The 17,447-nt window shown below is 43.0% G+C and overlaps 2 long non-coding RNA genes across 2 annotated transcripts in view; one reads left to right on the top strand and one right to left on the bottom strand.

Moving 5' to 3' along the window:
• Window positions 1-17,447, top strand: part of LOC114812142 — a 71,495-nt gene that overhangs the window by 5,528 nt on the left and 48,520 nt on the right. The gene's annotated exons all lie outside the window — the stretch shown is intronic.
• LOC103169844 overlaps window positions 1-17,447 on the bottom strand; it is a 38,893-nt gene that overhangs the window by 685 nt on the left and 20,761 nt on the right. The gene's annotated exons all lie outside the window — the stretch shown is intronic.

Raw genomic sequence — 17,447 nt, 5'->3', positions numbered from 1 at the left:
CAGATAACCAAGTTGGAAAGAATTCTGGTGAAAAAGAAAGGAGTAGGTCCTCTGACAGGGTTCCAAAGAAGGGACGTTATGCTAATAGCAATTTAAAATTCCCTTAATCTCATCAATACTTTTCATAATCCATTTTTCCTAAGAAGCCGAGGGAGCAGTGCACCCTACCTATCATTCGTATCATCGAAGCTTTCAGTAATTCTGTTCCATTTACTTGAATAATTAGTTAGGCCTTAGAAGTCTTTTTCCTTATTCAGCTGCCAGGGAAAACTTTCTTTTCTTCTCTCCCCTGACATCCTTTGATTGTAGAAATAATGAGGAGAAGTTCCCAGTGCTGTCAACTTGCCTAAATTGACAGAATCACCTGACAGAAGAAGAACCTAGGAAGGTTGTTGAATAGGCCGGCTTCTCCACTTGCCTGCTGGTAACTTTGGGTGAGTCACTTCACTTCTCTCTTTCCTCAGCTGTAAAATGATGATTCAATACTCATTCTTTCTAGTTAGACTGTGTGCCTCGTATGAAGCAGGGACCATGTCTGACCTGATTAACTTGTATTTACCCCAAGGCTTAATACAGTGCTTGGCAGTAGAAGATGCGTAAAAACTACCATTATCTCTAGACTGTAAGCTCCTTGTGGGCAGGAAACAGTCTAACAACACTGTTTTATTGTACTCTCCCCAGTGTTTGGTACAATACTTGAAACACTAGTAAGCGTTCAATAAATACGGTTGATTGAAATACCATGGATTGATTGATGTCGATGAACAGGAAGACTGAGATAGGGTCGGTCATACCCTCCGCCTTGCATCTGCCTGCACTCCCCTACCTGGGACTTCTGAGTTCCTCGGAGCCTGAGATTCTCCCCTAGACTAAACTAGAAAAGAGATTTTTAAAATTTTAAGGTTGTCTCCGGATTCCCTTCTGGAAGCAGGTATTGAATATTGAATGAACCGGTATTGAATGAGAGCTTACTATGTGCAGAGCACTGTTCTAAGTGCTTGGGAGAGTACAATACAACATTTTCAATCAGTCAGTGGTATTTAGTCAGTCCTTACTGTGTGCAGAGCACTGCTGTAAATGCTGGGGCGAATACTCTAGAGTTGGTAGATACGATCCCTGCCTGCTAGGAGTTTACAGTCTATCGAAGGAGAGAGATGTCAAATAAATCACGGATAGGGGAGGCAGCAAAGTGTAAGGATATGTTCATCAGTGTGGTGGGGGTGAGTTAAATATCAAAATGCTTAAGGCAATACAGAAAGGAGGGAGAATAGGGTGGGGAGGTGAGGTTGGTCAAGGAAGGCTCCCTGGAGGAGATTTTGTTTTAGGCCTTTGAAGATGGGGAGAGTGGCGGTGTGTTGGGGATGAAGAAACAGGTAGAACACGACGAGGTTGAAGAGCATTCAGTAGGTTAGTGTTAGAGGAGCAAAATGTGTGGGCTTGGATGAGAAGGAGAATAATAATAATGATAATGTTGGTATTTGTTAAGCGCTTACTATGTGCAGAGCACTGTTCTAAGAGCTGGGGTAGATACAGGGTAATCAGGTTGTCCCACGTGAGGCTCACAGTTAACCCCCATTTTACATATGAGGTAACAGGCACAGAAAAGTTAAGTGACTTTCCCACAGTCACACAGCTGACAAGAGGCAGAGCTGGGATTCGAACCCATGACCTCTGACTCCCAAGCCCGGGCTCTTTCCACTGAGCCACGCAGAGGGGGTTTTCTGTTGTATTTCTTCACAAGTGCTTAATGCAGTGCTCTGCACGCAGCAAATGCTCAATAAATACCATTGGTTGGTTGATTCCAGATAATTTTATGGAAGTTGTGAGGCTAAAGGAAAAGCAGTTTTAACCCTGTAAAATGCAGTAAAGGAAGCCACCAGCATAAGCAGAACTAAGTGGGCCTTTTGTTTGAATAGACCTCTAGACTATAAGCTCAAGTTCGTTGTGGGCGAGGATCGTTTCTGTTCATTGTTGAATTGTACTCTCCCAAGTGCTTAGTACAGTGCTCTGTACACAGCAAATGCTCAATAAATTTGATTCGATGAATGAATAACCCATAGAGACTACGTAGTAGTTTCATTTTGACTTTACGCCTTTAAAGCTAGGTTTCAGTGAAAGGCAGCATTTTAGTACCCCACCTAGATATCCTGAAAATACTCAGTTGTTTATCGCAAATGCTGGGAAGTCACTAGTTGCTAGGAGTACAACAGTTTTTCCAGAGGGTTCTTTTGATGATGAATAGGTTGACTTAGGAGAGCATGTAGCGGGGTGGGGATTTAAGACAATGAATGGGTCAGGCCAGCCAAGCTATTTCTCTGAAATCAGTATTGTTGCTTACTGTGTACAGAACACTGTGCTAAGTACCTGGGAGAGTGCAATGTAAGGTGCAGTCTCTGCCACGATGAGCTTATAGACTAGAGAGGGAGACAGGCATTAATCTTAAATAGATGAATGACAGATAGGCACATAAGTGCCGTGGGGCTGGGAGAGGGGATGAATAAAGAGAGCAAGTCAGGGTGGCACAGAAGGGAGTGGGAGAAGAGGAACGGGGGGCTTAGAAAGGCCTCTTGGAGGAGATGTGTCTTCAATCAGGCTTCAAAGGTAGAGAGAGTAATTGTTGTATATAAAGAGGGAGGGTGTTCCAGACCAGAGGCAGGACTTGGGCGAGAGGTCAATGGTGAGACAGATGAGATTGAGGTACAATGATTAGGTTGGCATTAGAGGAGCCAAGGGTACAGGCTGGGTTGTAGAGGAAAATCGGGAGGTAAGGTAGGAGGGGACAAGATGTCAAAGTGCTTTAAAGCCGATGGTAAGGAGTTTCTATTTGATGCGGAGGCGGATGGGCAACCACTGGAGGTTCTTGAAGAGAGAGGATATACGGCCTGAACGTTTTTGTAGAAAAGTGATCCGTGCAGCAAAGTGAACTATGGACTGGAGTAGGGAGAGAGAGAGAAGCCAGGGACCGTAGCAGGGAGTCTGATAAAATAGTCAAAGCAGGATAGTATAAGTTATTGGAGAAGAAAATACAGATTTTAGAGATGTTATGGAGATTGAAACAGCAAGATTTAGCAGTAGATTGACTATGTGTGTTGAATGAGAGATAGGAGTCAAGGATAATGCCAAAGTTATGGGCTTGTGAGACGGGAAGGATGGTGGTGCCATCTACAGTGATGGGAAAGTCTGGGGAAGGATAGGGTTTGGGTGGGAAGATAAGGAGCTCTGTTTTTGATGTATTAAATGTGAGGTGAGGGTAGGACATCCCAGTAGAAATGAAGGCAGGAGAAAATGGGAGACTGTACAGAGGGAAAGAAATCAGGACCGGAAATGTAGATTTGGAAATCATCTGCATATAGGTGGTAGATGAGGCCATGTGAGCGAATGAATTCTCCAAGGGAGTGGATGGAGATGGAGAATAGAAGGGGACCCAGAACTGAACTTTGAGGGACAACCACAATTAGGGGATGGAAGGCAGAGAAGGATCCTGTGAAAGAGACTGAGGATGAGTGGCTAGAGAGGAGGAGATCCAGTAAAGCCAAGATTGGTTAGCGTTTCCAGGAGAAGTGGGTGGTAGACAGTGTCGAAAGCAGCTGAGTGGTTGAGTCGGATTAGGATGGAGCAGAGGATGTTGGATTTAGCAAGAGGGAGATCATTTGTGACCTTTGAGAGGACAGTTTCTGTGGAATGATGGGAATGAAAGTCATATTGGGGGGTGGTCAAGGAGGGAATTGGAGGAGAACAACTGAGACTGCAGATATATACAACTCGCTCAAGGAGTTTGGAGAGAAAGGTAGGAGGGAGATGGGGCAATAACTGGAGGGAGCTCTGGGGTCAAGTGGGTTTTTTTTAGAATAGGGGAGACATGGGCATATTTGAAAGCACGGGAAAGAAACCACTGGAGAGAGAACCGTTGGTGGTGGTGAGGGAGGGAATAAGGGACGAGGCAAGTGTTTTGATAAATGATCGGATCGAAGGTGCAGGTGGAGGGGGTGGATTTTGCGAGAAGGCAGATCTCCTCTTGAGCTACTCCTGGTAAAGATGGGAGAATTGAAGGATGGAGAGGACGGAGGAGGTGCTGGAGGTGGGCAGGGAGATTTTAGGGAGATCTCTTCTGATTGTTCTGATTTTCTCAATAAAGTAGGTGTCCAGGTCATTGGGGCAAGAGGTGGGGGCAGTGGAGTACGAGCAGGGGGTTTGAGGAGGGAGTTAAATGTCTGGAACAACCGGCGAGGGCAGTGGGCATAGAGATCAATAAGGTGGAAAAATAATTTTGCCGGAGAGAGTAGAGGGCAGAGTTAACACACGCAAGGATGAAATTGAAGTGGATGAAGTCGGCCCGATGTGTAGATTTCCGCCAGCAGCACTCTGCGGCTTGTGTACGGGAGTGAAGGAAGCAGACTGTGGAGGTGATTTGGGCTGTGGGTTGGTGGTACAAGTTCGATAAAGGGTAGAGGAGCGAGGGACTTGAGTTCATTAGAGAGGGTGGTGATGAGAGCGTCAGTTTGATTGCCGAGGGAAGGTAGTTTGGGTATGGAGGCTAAATGGGGCATGTTGAGTTGAGAAAATTGGATGGGATCAAAAGATTGGAGGTGTTTGTGGGGAACAGGACAGATTTGCAGAGTGGAGGTGTGGGAGAGAGAAGATGAGTAAGGAGGTATGGGAATTAAGAATTTTCTATCATTTAGTGTTTTCATCTTGGGAACTGAACAGTTTCATGAGGGGTAATTGCTACAATTTGAATCCTTTAAAGTGTTCTGCACTCAGTAAGCGTGCAATAAACTGATCCTGGAAACCCTCTCCCCATCCTAATCCACCCACTGATCCCAAAGGGAAAGCAAAGGATCTCCAAGCCCCAAAGGGAAAACGAGGCTGACTGTAAGCTCATTATGGGCAGGGAACGTGTCTGCTAATTCTGTTGTATTGCACTCTTCCAAGTGCTGACTAAGGTGCTCTGCTCAGAGTAAGCACTGAATGAATACCCTGGATCAATTGATTGACTGGAAATGACTGAAGAGAAGGAGGAAGGAAGAGAATCAGGCTCACTTAGACCCCCTCGAGGCTTAGTGGAAAGAGCACAAGCTTGGGAGTCGGAGGACATGGGTGATAATCCTGGCTCTGCCACTTGTCTGCTGTGTGACCTTGGGCAAACCTCTTAACTTCTTTGTGCCACAGTTATCTCATCTGTAAAATGGGGATTAACCGTGACCCTCAAGTGGGACAACCTGAATACCTCGTATCTACCCCAGTGCTTAGAATAGTGCTTGGCATACAGTAAGCAATTAACAAATACCATAATTATTATGAGAAGCAGCATGGCATAGTGGATAGAACAATGGACTGGGAGTCAGAAAGTTGTGGGTTTTAATCCCAGCTTTGCCTCTTGTCTGCTGTGTGACCTTGGGCGAGTCATGCCACTTCTCTATGCCTCCGTTACCTCATCTATAAAATGGGGATGGAAACTGTGAGCCCCATGTGGGACAGGGACTGTATCCAACCCAATTTGCTTGTACCCACCCCAGCGCTTAGTACAGTGTCTGGCACATAGTAAGCACTTAACGAATGCCATAATAATTATTATCTCATTTAAATAATCCTAAAGGAAGTCTTCCTAAGCTAACTGGAGGAAAGAGTGAGTTCCCTCCCGACCTCCCCCTTATGCCGCATGTATCAGTAACTCTGGCTTTTCTCACCATCTCGTAATGTACACTTCGCTTATACTCTATGAACCCAGTTCCTCTGGTGCCAAAGCTGCTTCCCGATAAGCACTTTGGGAGGAACTTTAACTTTTTCAAATTACTAGGAAAGTTTGGTGCGTGGCTTCAGCGGGTGCACAGTGCATGACGAGATACCCTCAGCTGTCTGAAAGTATTTCCACTCTCCTCAAAGTGTTTAAGGGAGTACCTTGAAAAGCACTAGGAGAGTTGATTCAGTCTTTCCCGAAAGCATCTCGCTGATTTCCTACTACAAGTGAGCCCGCACACTTGGCTTCACCAACCTACTCACTGTACCTCATTCATGTCTATCTCATCATCGACCCCTCGTCCTTGTCCTGCTTCTGGTCTGGAACCCCCCGCCCCTTTCATTTCTGACAGATGATCACTCTCCCCCCCCCCCACTCTCAAAGCCTTATTAAAATCACCTTCCCCGACTAAACCTTCATTTCCCTGACTCCCTTTCACTTCTGCATCACCCTTGCGCTTAATGTACATATCTGTAATTTAGTTTAATGTCTGTCTCCCCGCCACCCAGACTCTAAGTTCCTTGAAGGCAGGGAATGTGTCTTGTTTAATGTCTGTCTTCCCCTCTAGACTATAAATTCCTTATGGGCAGGGAATGTGTCTGCCAACTCTGTTGCACTGTATGTACCCTCCCAAGCTCTTAGCAGTGCTCTGCACACAGTATGCACTCAAAAATTTGATTGATTGTTTAATGTGCTTAGGGAGTAACTTTAACCCCCAGGAGAATTGAATTCAATAGTTGTAGATTATTTAACTGTATGTTCTCGCATAATGGTTCACTAAGATCCTATCATTTAAATGTCATGCCATACATTCTTGGGAAGAAGCATCAGCCACTGCGGATACATTTGAAAAGAAAGCGAAAAACATATAGGGCTGTTTTATCACGTAGTAGCGGATGGAAGAAACTGAGCAGAAAGAGCTTGGACAGATTTTTACTGTAAACAAAACTGTTCGTGTTATTAAGAAGAGTGAGATGGTGTGTAGTGAGAACGTTAGGGCCTACATCTTGGAAGGGAATGATAAATTAACTACAGCTGTGATTGACTGAAAATAAATTAATTCTGCTTACACCTGTATGGAGACCTCTGTTTAAACACAAATGTTTTTTCTTTCCCAAATTAAAAGAGCCGGGAATTTGGAAAATTCAAAAGGTATAAAATAAGTATGTGTTAGATTTATAATTTAGCTGAAAGTTGCCATTGAGTACGAAATGGTTCAAATATTCCTGCTTTACGTTTGGAATCCTCAAAAATATAATCCACTAGGTGTTTAAAGGACTAACACGACTTGAATTCTGAATCTTTTTTTTGTTTTGTGTGAAGATTGCTTAGGATATTCAGAGTACTGGAGGTTGGACATGTTGGGGCAAAGCTGACAGTTGTTCCACTGTATCTCTAAATTCACACTGGAGAGATGCTTGTCAAATGAAGGGAATGTTCATGCTGGAGAAGCAGAAAGGACAAACTTAAAACCTTGCGGAGCTATGCGTGCGTTTTTTTATGGTATTTAAGCACTTACTATGTGCCAGGCAATATATTGAGCTCTGGGGTAGATACAAGAAAATCAGGTTGGCCACAGTCCCTGCCCCATGTAGGGCTTACAGTCTTAATCCCCATTTTGCAGATGAGGTAACTGGGGCACAGAGAAACTAAGCGAACTTGCCCAAGATCACACAGCAGACCTGTGGCAGAGCCGGGATCAGAGCCCAGGTCCTCTGACTCCTGTGCCCTCTCCACTAAGCCACCCTACTTCTCATATCAGGATTTCTCTAATTTTCTGGAGTTTGGTGAAGAGTAACCTCTTCTATCAGGGCCTTTCTTTTCTCATTTGAGGCCTTGTAAGAATTAGCTGAGCATCCCACTGGTATTGGATAAAATTCATATTTAGAGATTGTTCTTTGATATGAATTGGTATTAATGAGGGAATACGAGGCTAAGAATGCCATGGCATGTAAAGAACAGGTTCTTAACCTCAGAGTAGACACTTGGAATAAGTTGTTGCCCAAATCTTTTTCAGATATTGAATATGGCCAGAAAGATTCCTCAGTATTTGTGGGACTTGAGTCATTACGAGTTTATGAGCTGTTCCTTATAATTATGTTTCAGCTTGTTGGAATGTGAGAATTATTTGATCATTTTTCTTGTTCTTAGGATCAGTGAAATAGGTTCAGCTGAGTTCACTGCCTTTTTCTTTGCCATAATTTTTTCCTCTTCGTCAGATCCCTGGTATAATTAACAAATGAAATGCTTTTCCAGAAACATACCAGCTGATGAAGCTTATTGGGTGTTGGGTAAATAAGAAGGCTGCTTTTTAGAAAATAAAGTGTCTTAAGATCACTTTATCATTTAAGCCCTGAATAGGCTTCCTTTCCTCTGTTTTAAACACATCATTTTTCTTATGTCCTCTGTAGTTGTTCTTTGCTGTTTACATTATGGATCATTTCTATTTGTCTGTTTGGAATCAAGAGTATATGAAAATGCATAAGCAAGCTCACTGGAAGTTGAAACTAGGCACAACAACCAAAACTGTATTTAAGTATGGTCGTGCTAGCTGCTTACCTAGCCAGAGCTCCAAAATAAAAATGGCATATTCGTTTCAGTAAAAGAGGGGGAAGTTCATTTGTTTTACTCCTTTATTCCTCTTCACTCCAGCTCTCAAGTGCCTGGGGTTCTGCATAAGTGGGACATGTCTTGGATCATAAACTAAAGCAGAGTCATAATGCCAAATTAAAGAAATGGTTCCACAAACCAACTTTGAAAAGGAAGAGCTGCCTGAAAAATTAGCTTCCTTTCATTTTCTCGTCTGCTGCTTTGAATTACAGTAACTGCCAACTCACACAGTCTTAAGACAATAGAACCAACTGGTATTCCTCACTTCTCTTGCACGTTGTAGAATTGGGTACAGCGAAATGATGAGTATCTGATCTCTAAGAGAGATAACGGCTTTATCATGAAGTAATATACCAGCTTTTAATCACGTCCTGTAAGTTAGGTATGTTTGGAGGCATATGAACTCTTTGGCTTCAGAAAGGCCTTCCTTTGCTCATTGGTCTACAATGGGTAAATGTAATTTAGTTTTATGTCTCTGTTGACTCTTAATTTAAGAGGTCTCTGGAATTAGACTGCCTCTTGATGATAGAAGGTTGCCTAAATTAAACTTATTTTCAGGCTTATTTTTTCCTCTACTAATGTAGTCTTCAGAGCAATGAGTTTTTTCTTCTCCAATGGTTGAGAGAAATCAAGAGTCCATTAAAAGAAAGAAAACCGTGCATTGTGATAGTCTTTCCTGTACATTCAGTCATTGTTGCTGAGACACGACTGGTTTTCAGGTGGCCTGCCCTCTGTCTAGTATGTATACCACTCTAAACAACTTTGTATTGGAAATACTTAATCTTTAAATGCCCGGCAACTATACTTATATAGCAACTGTGTGTGTGTTTGTATGGGTGTTGCAGACTCCCACACCATGTTTCTTGCGTGCATCACAATAAAAATGAGAGTATTCCCCTTGAGATGGTAAGTTCCTCCCTAGAGACTGAGCCACCTTTCATTCATTCATTCATTCAATAGTATTTATTGAGCTCTTACTATGTGCAGAGCACTGTACTAAGCGCTTGGGATGAACAAGTCGGCAACAGATAGAGACAGTCCCTGCCGTTTGACGGGCTTACGGTCTAATCGGGGGAGACGGACAGACTAGAACGATGGCAATAAATAGAGTCGAGGGGAAGAAGATCTCGTAAAAACAATGGCAACTAAATAGAATCGAGGCGATGTACAATTCATTAACAAAATAAATAGGGTAATGGAAATATATACAGTTGAGCGGACGAGTACGGTGCTGTGGGGATGGGAAGGGAGAGGTGGAGGAGCAGAGGGAAAAGGGGAAAAAGAGGGTTTAGCTGCGGAGAGGTAAAGGGGGGGTGGCAGAGGGAGTAGAGGGAGAAGAGGAGCTCAGTCTGGGAAGGCCTCTTGGAGGAGGTGAGTTTTAAGTAGGGTTTTGAAGAGGGAAAGAGAATCAGTTTGGCGGAGGTGAGGAGGGAGGGCGTTCCGGGACCGCGGGAGGACGTGACCCGGGGGTCGACGGCGGGATAGGCGAGACCGAGGGACGGTGAGGAGGTGGGCGGTGGAGGAGCGGAGCGTGCGGGGTGGGTGGTAGAAAGAGAGAAGGGAGGAGAGGTAGGAAGGGGCAAGGTGATGGAGAGCCTCGAAGCCTAGAGTGAGGAGTTTTTGTTTGGAGCAGAGGTTGATAGGCAACCACTGGAGTTGTTTAAGAAGGGGAGTGACATGCCCAGATCGTTTCTGCAGGAAGATGAGCCGGGCAGCGGAGTGAAGAACAGACTGGAGCGGGGCGAGAGAGGAGGAAGGGAGGTCAGAGAGAAGGCTGACACAGTAGTCTAGCCGGGATATAACGAGATATAACCTGTCCCCATAGACTGTAAACTCTTTCTGGGTAGGGGTCATGTCTACCAATTCTGTTGCACTGTACTCTCCCAAGCGCTTAGTACAGGGTTCTGCACAAAGTAAATGATCAATCAATAGCATTGCTTGTCTTCACAGTTTCCAAAAAAGAAAAAAAAATACATCGCCAGGAATAGGCAAAAATATAACATTAGTCATTCCCACAAGATCTGTACAAGATTTTATTTTTGGTAATTTTCGTTTACGTACCTACGATATGGCGGGGGGTGGGGGAAGCTGATGCAAAGGGGTGTCCAGATTTTTGGCCTAATGAAAAGAACACAGGACTAGGAAGCAGAAAATCCGGGTTCTAGTCCCAGCCCAACCCCTTGCCTTGCTATGTGACTTTGGGCAATCAAGCCACTTTCTATGTATGTCCCCCAGTTTCCTCATATGCAAAGTGGGGATAAAATATTAATAATAATTATGGTATTTGTTAAGCACTTACTAGGTGCCAAACACTGTTCTAAGCACTGGGGTAGATACAAGGTTATCAGGTTGTCCCATGTGGGGCTCACAGTCTTAATCTCCATTTTACAGATGAGGGAACTGAGGCACAGAGAAGTTAAGTGACTTGCCCAAGGTCACCCAGCAGACACTACCAGTTCTTCCTCTCAGACTGTAAATTTCATGTGGGAAGGCGCCTGATATGATGATCTCGTATTCACCCCAGCTCTTAGCATAATGCATGGCACATAGTGAGTGCTTAATAAATGCCATCATTGCTGAGTGCCAGCAATGGCCACCGTATATATGAACGACTTTATTAGTCGACGCAGTTGACCCACATATTCAGTCTATCGTGAAATGTTCGCAGCATCTCTAGAATCCCCCCTTTCCTCTCCATTCAAACTGCCTCCATGCTGGTCAAATGACCTATCATCTCCTGCGTTCCCCACATCATCCTCCTCACTGACCTCCCTGCCTCTGGTTTTTTTTCCTTTCCAGTCCATACTTCTCTCTAGTGATTGGATCATTTTTCTGAAAAACGATTCAGTCTTGAACTCCCCTCCCCTCATAAACCCCGGATGTTGGTCAGTCTACCTCTGCATCGAAAAGAAACTCCTTACCATTGGCTTTAAGGAATTCGATCAGCTCTCTCTCTCATACCTTTCCTCACCAGTCGCCTACAACCCAGCCTGCACACCCTGCTCCTCTATTGCTAAATTACTCTTTGTACCTTGATCTCTTCTATCCCACCGCTTTGCCGGTGTCCTCCCAGGAGCCTGGAACTCCCTCCCCCTTTACGAACAAAAGTCCACCAATCTTCCCACCGTCAAAACCCTTTTAAAATCACACCTCCTCCAAGAGGCCTTCCCTGACTAAGCCCTCATTTCCCCTATTGGCGCTCCCTCAACTATGCACTTGATTGTATATTCCTTAAGCACTAGGATATACCTATATTCCAGCAGTTATGTAAATACCCTTAAAGTCTACTTTTTCCCTTGTCTGTAATTTCTTTTAATATCTTTCTTCTGTAGACTGGAAGTCCCCTGTGGGCAGGGATTACGTCTGCCAATTCTGTTGTATTGTGCTTTCTCGAGCAGTTAGTATAGTGCTTTGCACAAAGTAAGCACTCAGTAAATACCATTGATAGGTTAAGTTTCAGGTGATAGAGAGGTTTCTTCCTCCTGAAAGCTCTGTGATCTCTTTTGGTGGAGTCCTAAAACTTTTTTTATCAATGGTTTATTAAAAACCCACCCTATAGCAATAAAATCTTTCAAGAAAACCAGTGTGAAAATATTTCACCTTTGTAGCATTGGCCAATCTGAAATTTATGCTTTTTGCCATTTCCTGTTTTATTTTTTCCCCTTTACTAATACAGTCTAACTCATTTCAAAAGGTAAAGAATAATCTTGGAAAACATATAAGGTTCAAATGGCTAGTTTGATAAGCTAGTCAAAATTTTGTGTTGACAGGAAAAAAAACCAACCCAAAATCAGAGCCAGCAAGCCCAATTACATAAAGAACCTTTCCCCCATGCAGGTAATGAGCATTCTCTGACTGCTGTGGAGTGTCCATTAGAGTGATATTTCAATTTTAGATGCTTAGGTAAAGATGACAGCCTTTTTAAGAAGTAGAGACATGTTGAAAAAGAAGGGTAATTCTTTGCCGGAAGTAATGCCAAAGAAGAAATGTTGTCTGAACTGCCTTCTAATTAAGATTTTCATGGAAGAGAAAGTACTGAGCCATAAGGCCTTTTTGCTCTCCTGTTTCTTCTTAAAATGTGTATCATCTTAGAAATCTTACTTCGTAGTCTTCGTGACTGACAAGGACACTTCTTATTGTGGCCTGTTTATCTGATAAACATTTTGACTGTTGCAGGGTTTGAAAACACACAGAACAGTCGGCTTTCCACTTACTCCTTCAGACATTCTTCCTTTTAAAGTAAATAATTCTAATTCTCTCAGGCTTTGCTGTTGTTTGTTGTGTATTCATTAGCCTTCAGCAAGTCCAAACATAGCCTCAGTAATCCTTGCTTCTAACTTTATTGGGATATTTTTCAAGGGTTGATATTCGTTATAGCTTGACCTATTTGGGGACAGAACTGTTCTAAATTTGGAAAAGTTTTCTCGTCTGTGTTCCACTGAATTTTTACAGCAGAGTGTTTTAATCTGCACCTCTGGGTTTGGCAAAGACCTTTTGATTTCTTGGAGTTTCAGATTTGTAATTAGCTGGACTTTTTTAAACGCTGTGAGAAACCGTGGGGATGCCCAAGAAATTAACTACCCATTCTATAATTGTCAGTGGTAATTTTGGCTGCTCATTTAAATTTGCCCTAATTGTGCCTGCCTTGTATAATGTGGTATTCTGATCAAAAAAGAAGCATTGCACCGCAAAGGTTCATCCCTGCACTTACACAAAGCAGAAATGGCTCCAGTTTCTCTCAACAAGAAAGTTCGGTTAAACTCAGAAATTTGGCCACACAACGTGAGGTAGGGGAGAATGAAAGGAAACAGACTTAGAGGAGGTTTTTGCTTCTGGTCCATGTGCTGGAAAGAGCCTCATGGGTCATGGCTGAAAGATTGCCTTTGGCTTAGTAGGTATTTGCACAGCTTTATAGTTTTAAATCAAGGTACTTCAATTTGTGTTAATTTTTGGACTTGTTTTGCCTGGACTTTTAGCTCCAATTTTTAACATTCCTTCCTTCTTTCTAGGAAATGCTTGGTGCTTGGGTATTCTTAACATTAACTGAATTGAATGGCAGCGTTGGAAAATACGCTGTTTTGTAATGTTTATTATTTACGGTACGACATTAAGCATTTACTAAGTGCCAGGGTAGATAAAAGTTTAGAGGTTCATAATCTATTTGCTACCCATTTTACAAATGAGGAAACTCGAGATCCCAGAAAGAATGTGACTTGCCGAGGTCACATGACAGGCCAGTGGTCGAGCTGGATCCAAAACCTGGGTCTCCTGCCACCCAGTCCTCTGCTCTTTCCCATAGGCCCTGCTTCCATCTCCATTTTATTACCACTGAATTGGAATTTTTAGATTTATATCTTTAAGCATTTTGTCTATCTTTTGAAATAGTTTTGTTCCTCCAAATAGTCGAAACCTTCAAAGAGTCAGAAATGGGGTAAAACAGGGATAAAGCTATGGGAGACCTGTGACTGAAATTGTCCTTTTTCTGTGGGCACAGTTATAGTGTGACCTGGGATGTTAGTTTTGGCCGTGATGAGGTCATGACAATCTATGAATTAATGACGAGGCCCGTGGCCCTGCATATCTAGGGCTGGACTGGCTTGGGGCTGTTCCAAATGGTGGATTTCCCAGTAGACCTAAAGGACTCAGTGTATGTGTGTGCGTGTGTGTTTGAGGGGGTAAGGAGCAGGGGGAAGGAAACAATAATTTTTTAGAGAGGAAACCCTCCTCACCAAACTAAAACATTTTATATTGATATGCAAAGTGTGTATATATATATAAATATATTTATATATTCTTTTCAATTCCAGTTTTCACCTACAAGTACAATTAGAACATCAGAACAATGTAAGTAATGTGGTGGGGATCTTTAAGTTAGCAGTACCCTGGATGTGAACTCAGCTCAGCGGAAATGATCACAAACACAAGAAAGAGCACTATTTTTAGTTAAAAGCATTGGAAGAAAAGATCGAAGAGGAGTTCAGGATAAAAAATGAACTGAGTTCGAGAGTGATGTAGAAAGGTACAGGCCTGAGGGTTAAAATTGACTCGTACCAGAACAGATGTAGGGCCATGGAATTCGAACATTGCTGGCCATTCCAATAAGGCTAGACATTGAGCCCAATGGGAGAGAGAAAAAGGGATGGGGTGAAAGTAAGGTCTTTCAATTGGCTGAGACACCCACATGACTTCAGTGTGGATGAAGGGCACATCACAAGTCCCAAGTGTGGCCCGGGAACCCCATCCTGCCAGTCAAAGAAGCGGGAAACCAAAAGAACGTGTTATGTTCTTCTCCGTCCTCTCCAGTACCTCCGCACCCCCTAAGGCCCACCTGGCATCATGCCAGCTTAGTGCAGGATCCCGATTGCTGTTGAAGGTCAACAGGCTGCCTGGCACACCCACAGTTCAGTCTCTGGGCTACTGGGAAATGCAGCCCAAAATCCCCTTGAAATAATTCAAGCCAGAACGGGTGCCTCGGCACTTATCCTTTTACCAGTGCTCCATTCCAGACCCACCAAATTCCATCTAATCATTCATTCATTTGTGTTTATTGAGCACTTACTGTGTACTAAACACTTGGGAGAGTACAATACAACAACAGACACATTCCCTGCCCACCATGAGATCACAGTCTAGAGAGGGAGACAGACATTATACGTATATAAATAAATTACAGATATATACATATATGCTGTGGGGATGGGAAAGAGGATGAATGAAAGAATGTCAGGAATAATTACTGTATTGTCACTGACCTTCTATGACATCAATTCCTTTGCCCCGCAGCACTTATGTACAGATCTGTAATTTATTTTAATGACTGCCTTCCCCATCGAAACACTTAGCTCCTTATGGGCAGGGAACGTGACTACCAACTCTGTTGTATTGTGCTCTCTCAGGTGCTTAGTAGAGTGCCCTGCACATAGTAAGCATTCAATAAATATCACTGAATGTTTGAAGGAAAGTAAGGTTGAGCGTGTGTAGCACCCACCCCATTAGCACTGTTGGAGACAAAATAGAGGGTTGGTTGGACAGTTGGCCAAGCTCTGTAATGGCTATGCTTATGTTTTCGTGTCAAGTGAATGAAAAATTTTGCAATTGGAAGGGTTGACAAGTTAGTCACTTAACTTCTCTGTGCCTCAGTTGCCTCATCTGTAAAATGGGGATTAAAACTGTGAGCCCCATGTGGGACAACCTGATCACCTTGTATCCCCCAGCGCTTAGAACAGTGCTTTGCACATAGTAAGTGCTTAACAAATACCACCATTTATTTTATTTTTTACCTTGGGTCTAGCCACTTGCCTTCAGGCTGATGAATAAAATAGGCTTTTCCTTCCTTAAAATCTCCACTGGTTGCCCTCTCTAAAGTTTTCCCTTTTCTCTAACCAAAATTTTTCCTGCTTGAAATCCATTTTTTTTTTTTTTTAGTTCTCATGGATATGGAAAAACACTGCTTTACATCCTTCCTTTAATGACTCTTCATGTACTTGCAAACATTTGTTACCCATTCTTCTCTGGGCTCTTAACCTTTCTTCAAGGACTTGTAAATATTCTTACTTTTTCTAGACATTTTCTCTAATCATTTTACAAATGTGGTGACCAAAACTGGTCATTATTCTTGAATAAAGATCTTGATAATTTCAGAGTGAGGTAGACATTCCCATTTCTTGAATGGCTTACTTGTTCTGATAATTCTTGTGTCGTTCCCTTGCTTTTTTGATAGCAGTGTATTGCTGATTCATATTCATATTCTGGTCAACTATGACCCTCTCCATCCTGGCCTTTTTCTTCTGAACTTGTGCCCAGACTTTCATTGCTTGTGGTCCTTTGACTTCACCAATAATCTATAATATAATGGCTTCTGATTTACAAAAAAAACACAGCAATGTGGACAATTGCCACTTAGCCTAGAAATTTAGACCTCTCTCCTTTAAAAAACGCACTGTGTGAATGCATTGATTTTGTATTTTGACCCTTAATCATTTAACTCCAAAATAGTAGGACAGGAGGCTTAAAGTTATATGGCTGTCATATGGTTTGGAGGTGACCCAGTTGAGCCGATTTCTCAAGTAAATTTTTCTTCCTGGGTATGAAACAGAAAAGCATAAGCAATCTGAGCCTTGGTGCCATAGAGTTAGATTGCATCTGTTTCTGGAAATGAAGTTCCCTAGGTGAAGCATCTGTCTTTATATTTTATTTGGGATGAAAGAGTCAGTGGGGAAGGAAGTAAGTACCCAACCTTCCAGAGGATGTGCTTACATTATACCAAAAGAGTTTAGTCATGCCAGTTCACCTCCGCATCAAACACAAACTCCTTATCACCGGCTTTAAAGCTCATCCCAGCCTACCTCACCTCACTGATCTATTTCAGTCCAGCCTGCACCCTCTGCTCCTCTAGCACTAGCTTTCTTGCTGTGTCCTGAGCTTGTTTATTTCTCAGCAGATCCCTTTTCCATACCCTTCCCCTGGCCTGGAACTCCCTCCCCCTCCATAGATCCCAGACCACCACTCTTTCCACCTTCAAACCGTTGTTAAGGTCACATCTCTTCCAGGAGGCCTTCCCTGATTAAACCCTCTTTTCCTTGCTCTCCCTTCTCCATTGTCTATGCAATTGGATCTGTGACCTTTGGGCATTTATTTGCCCACCCCCTATCCCATAAGACTGATGTAGAGAAATGGCGTGGCTCAGTGGAAAGAGCCCGGGCTTGGGAGTCAGCTCATGGGTTCAAATCCAGGCTCTGCCACTTGTCAGCAGTGTGACTGTGGGCAAGTCACTTAACTTCTCTGTGCCTCAGTTACCTCATCTGTAAAATGGGGATTAAGACTGTGAGCCTTACACGGGACTACCTGATTACCCTGTATCTGCCCCAGTGCTTTGAAAAGTGCTCTGCACATAGTAAGTGCTTAACAAATACCAACATTATTATGTACATATCTTTAAATTATTTTTTATAAATTATTTATATTAATGTCTGTCTCCCCCTCGAGACTGTAAGCTTACTGTGGGCCGGGAACATGATTGCTAATTCTGTTTTATTTTTTTTAATATGGTATTTAAGTGCTTACTGTGTGTCAAACACTCTTCTAAAACCCGGGAAAGATA

The sequence above is a fragment of the Ornithorhynchus anatinus genome, chromosome 5, assembly GCF_004115215.2.
Source record: "Ornithorhynchus anatinus isolate Pmale09 chromosome 5, mOrnAna1.pri.v4, whole genome shotgun sequence".
In the NCBI taxonomy this organism is placed as follows: Eukaryota; Metazoa; Chordata; class Mammalia; order Monotremata; family Ornithorhynchidae; genus Ornithorhynchus; species Ornithorhynchus anatinus.
This window is presented reverse-complemented; position numbering and strand designations above follow the sequence as displayed.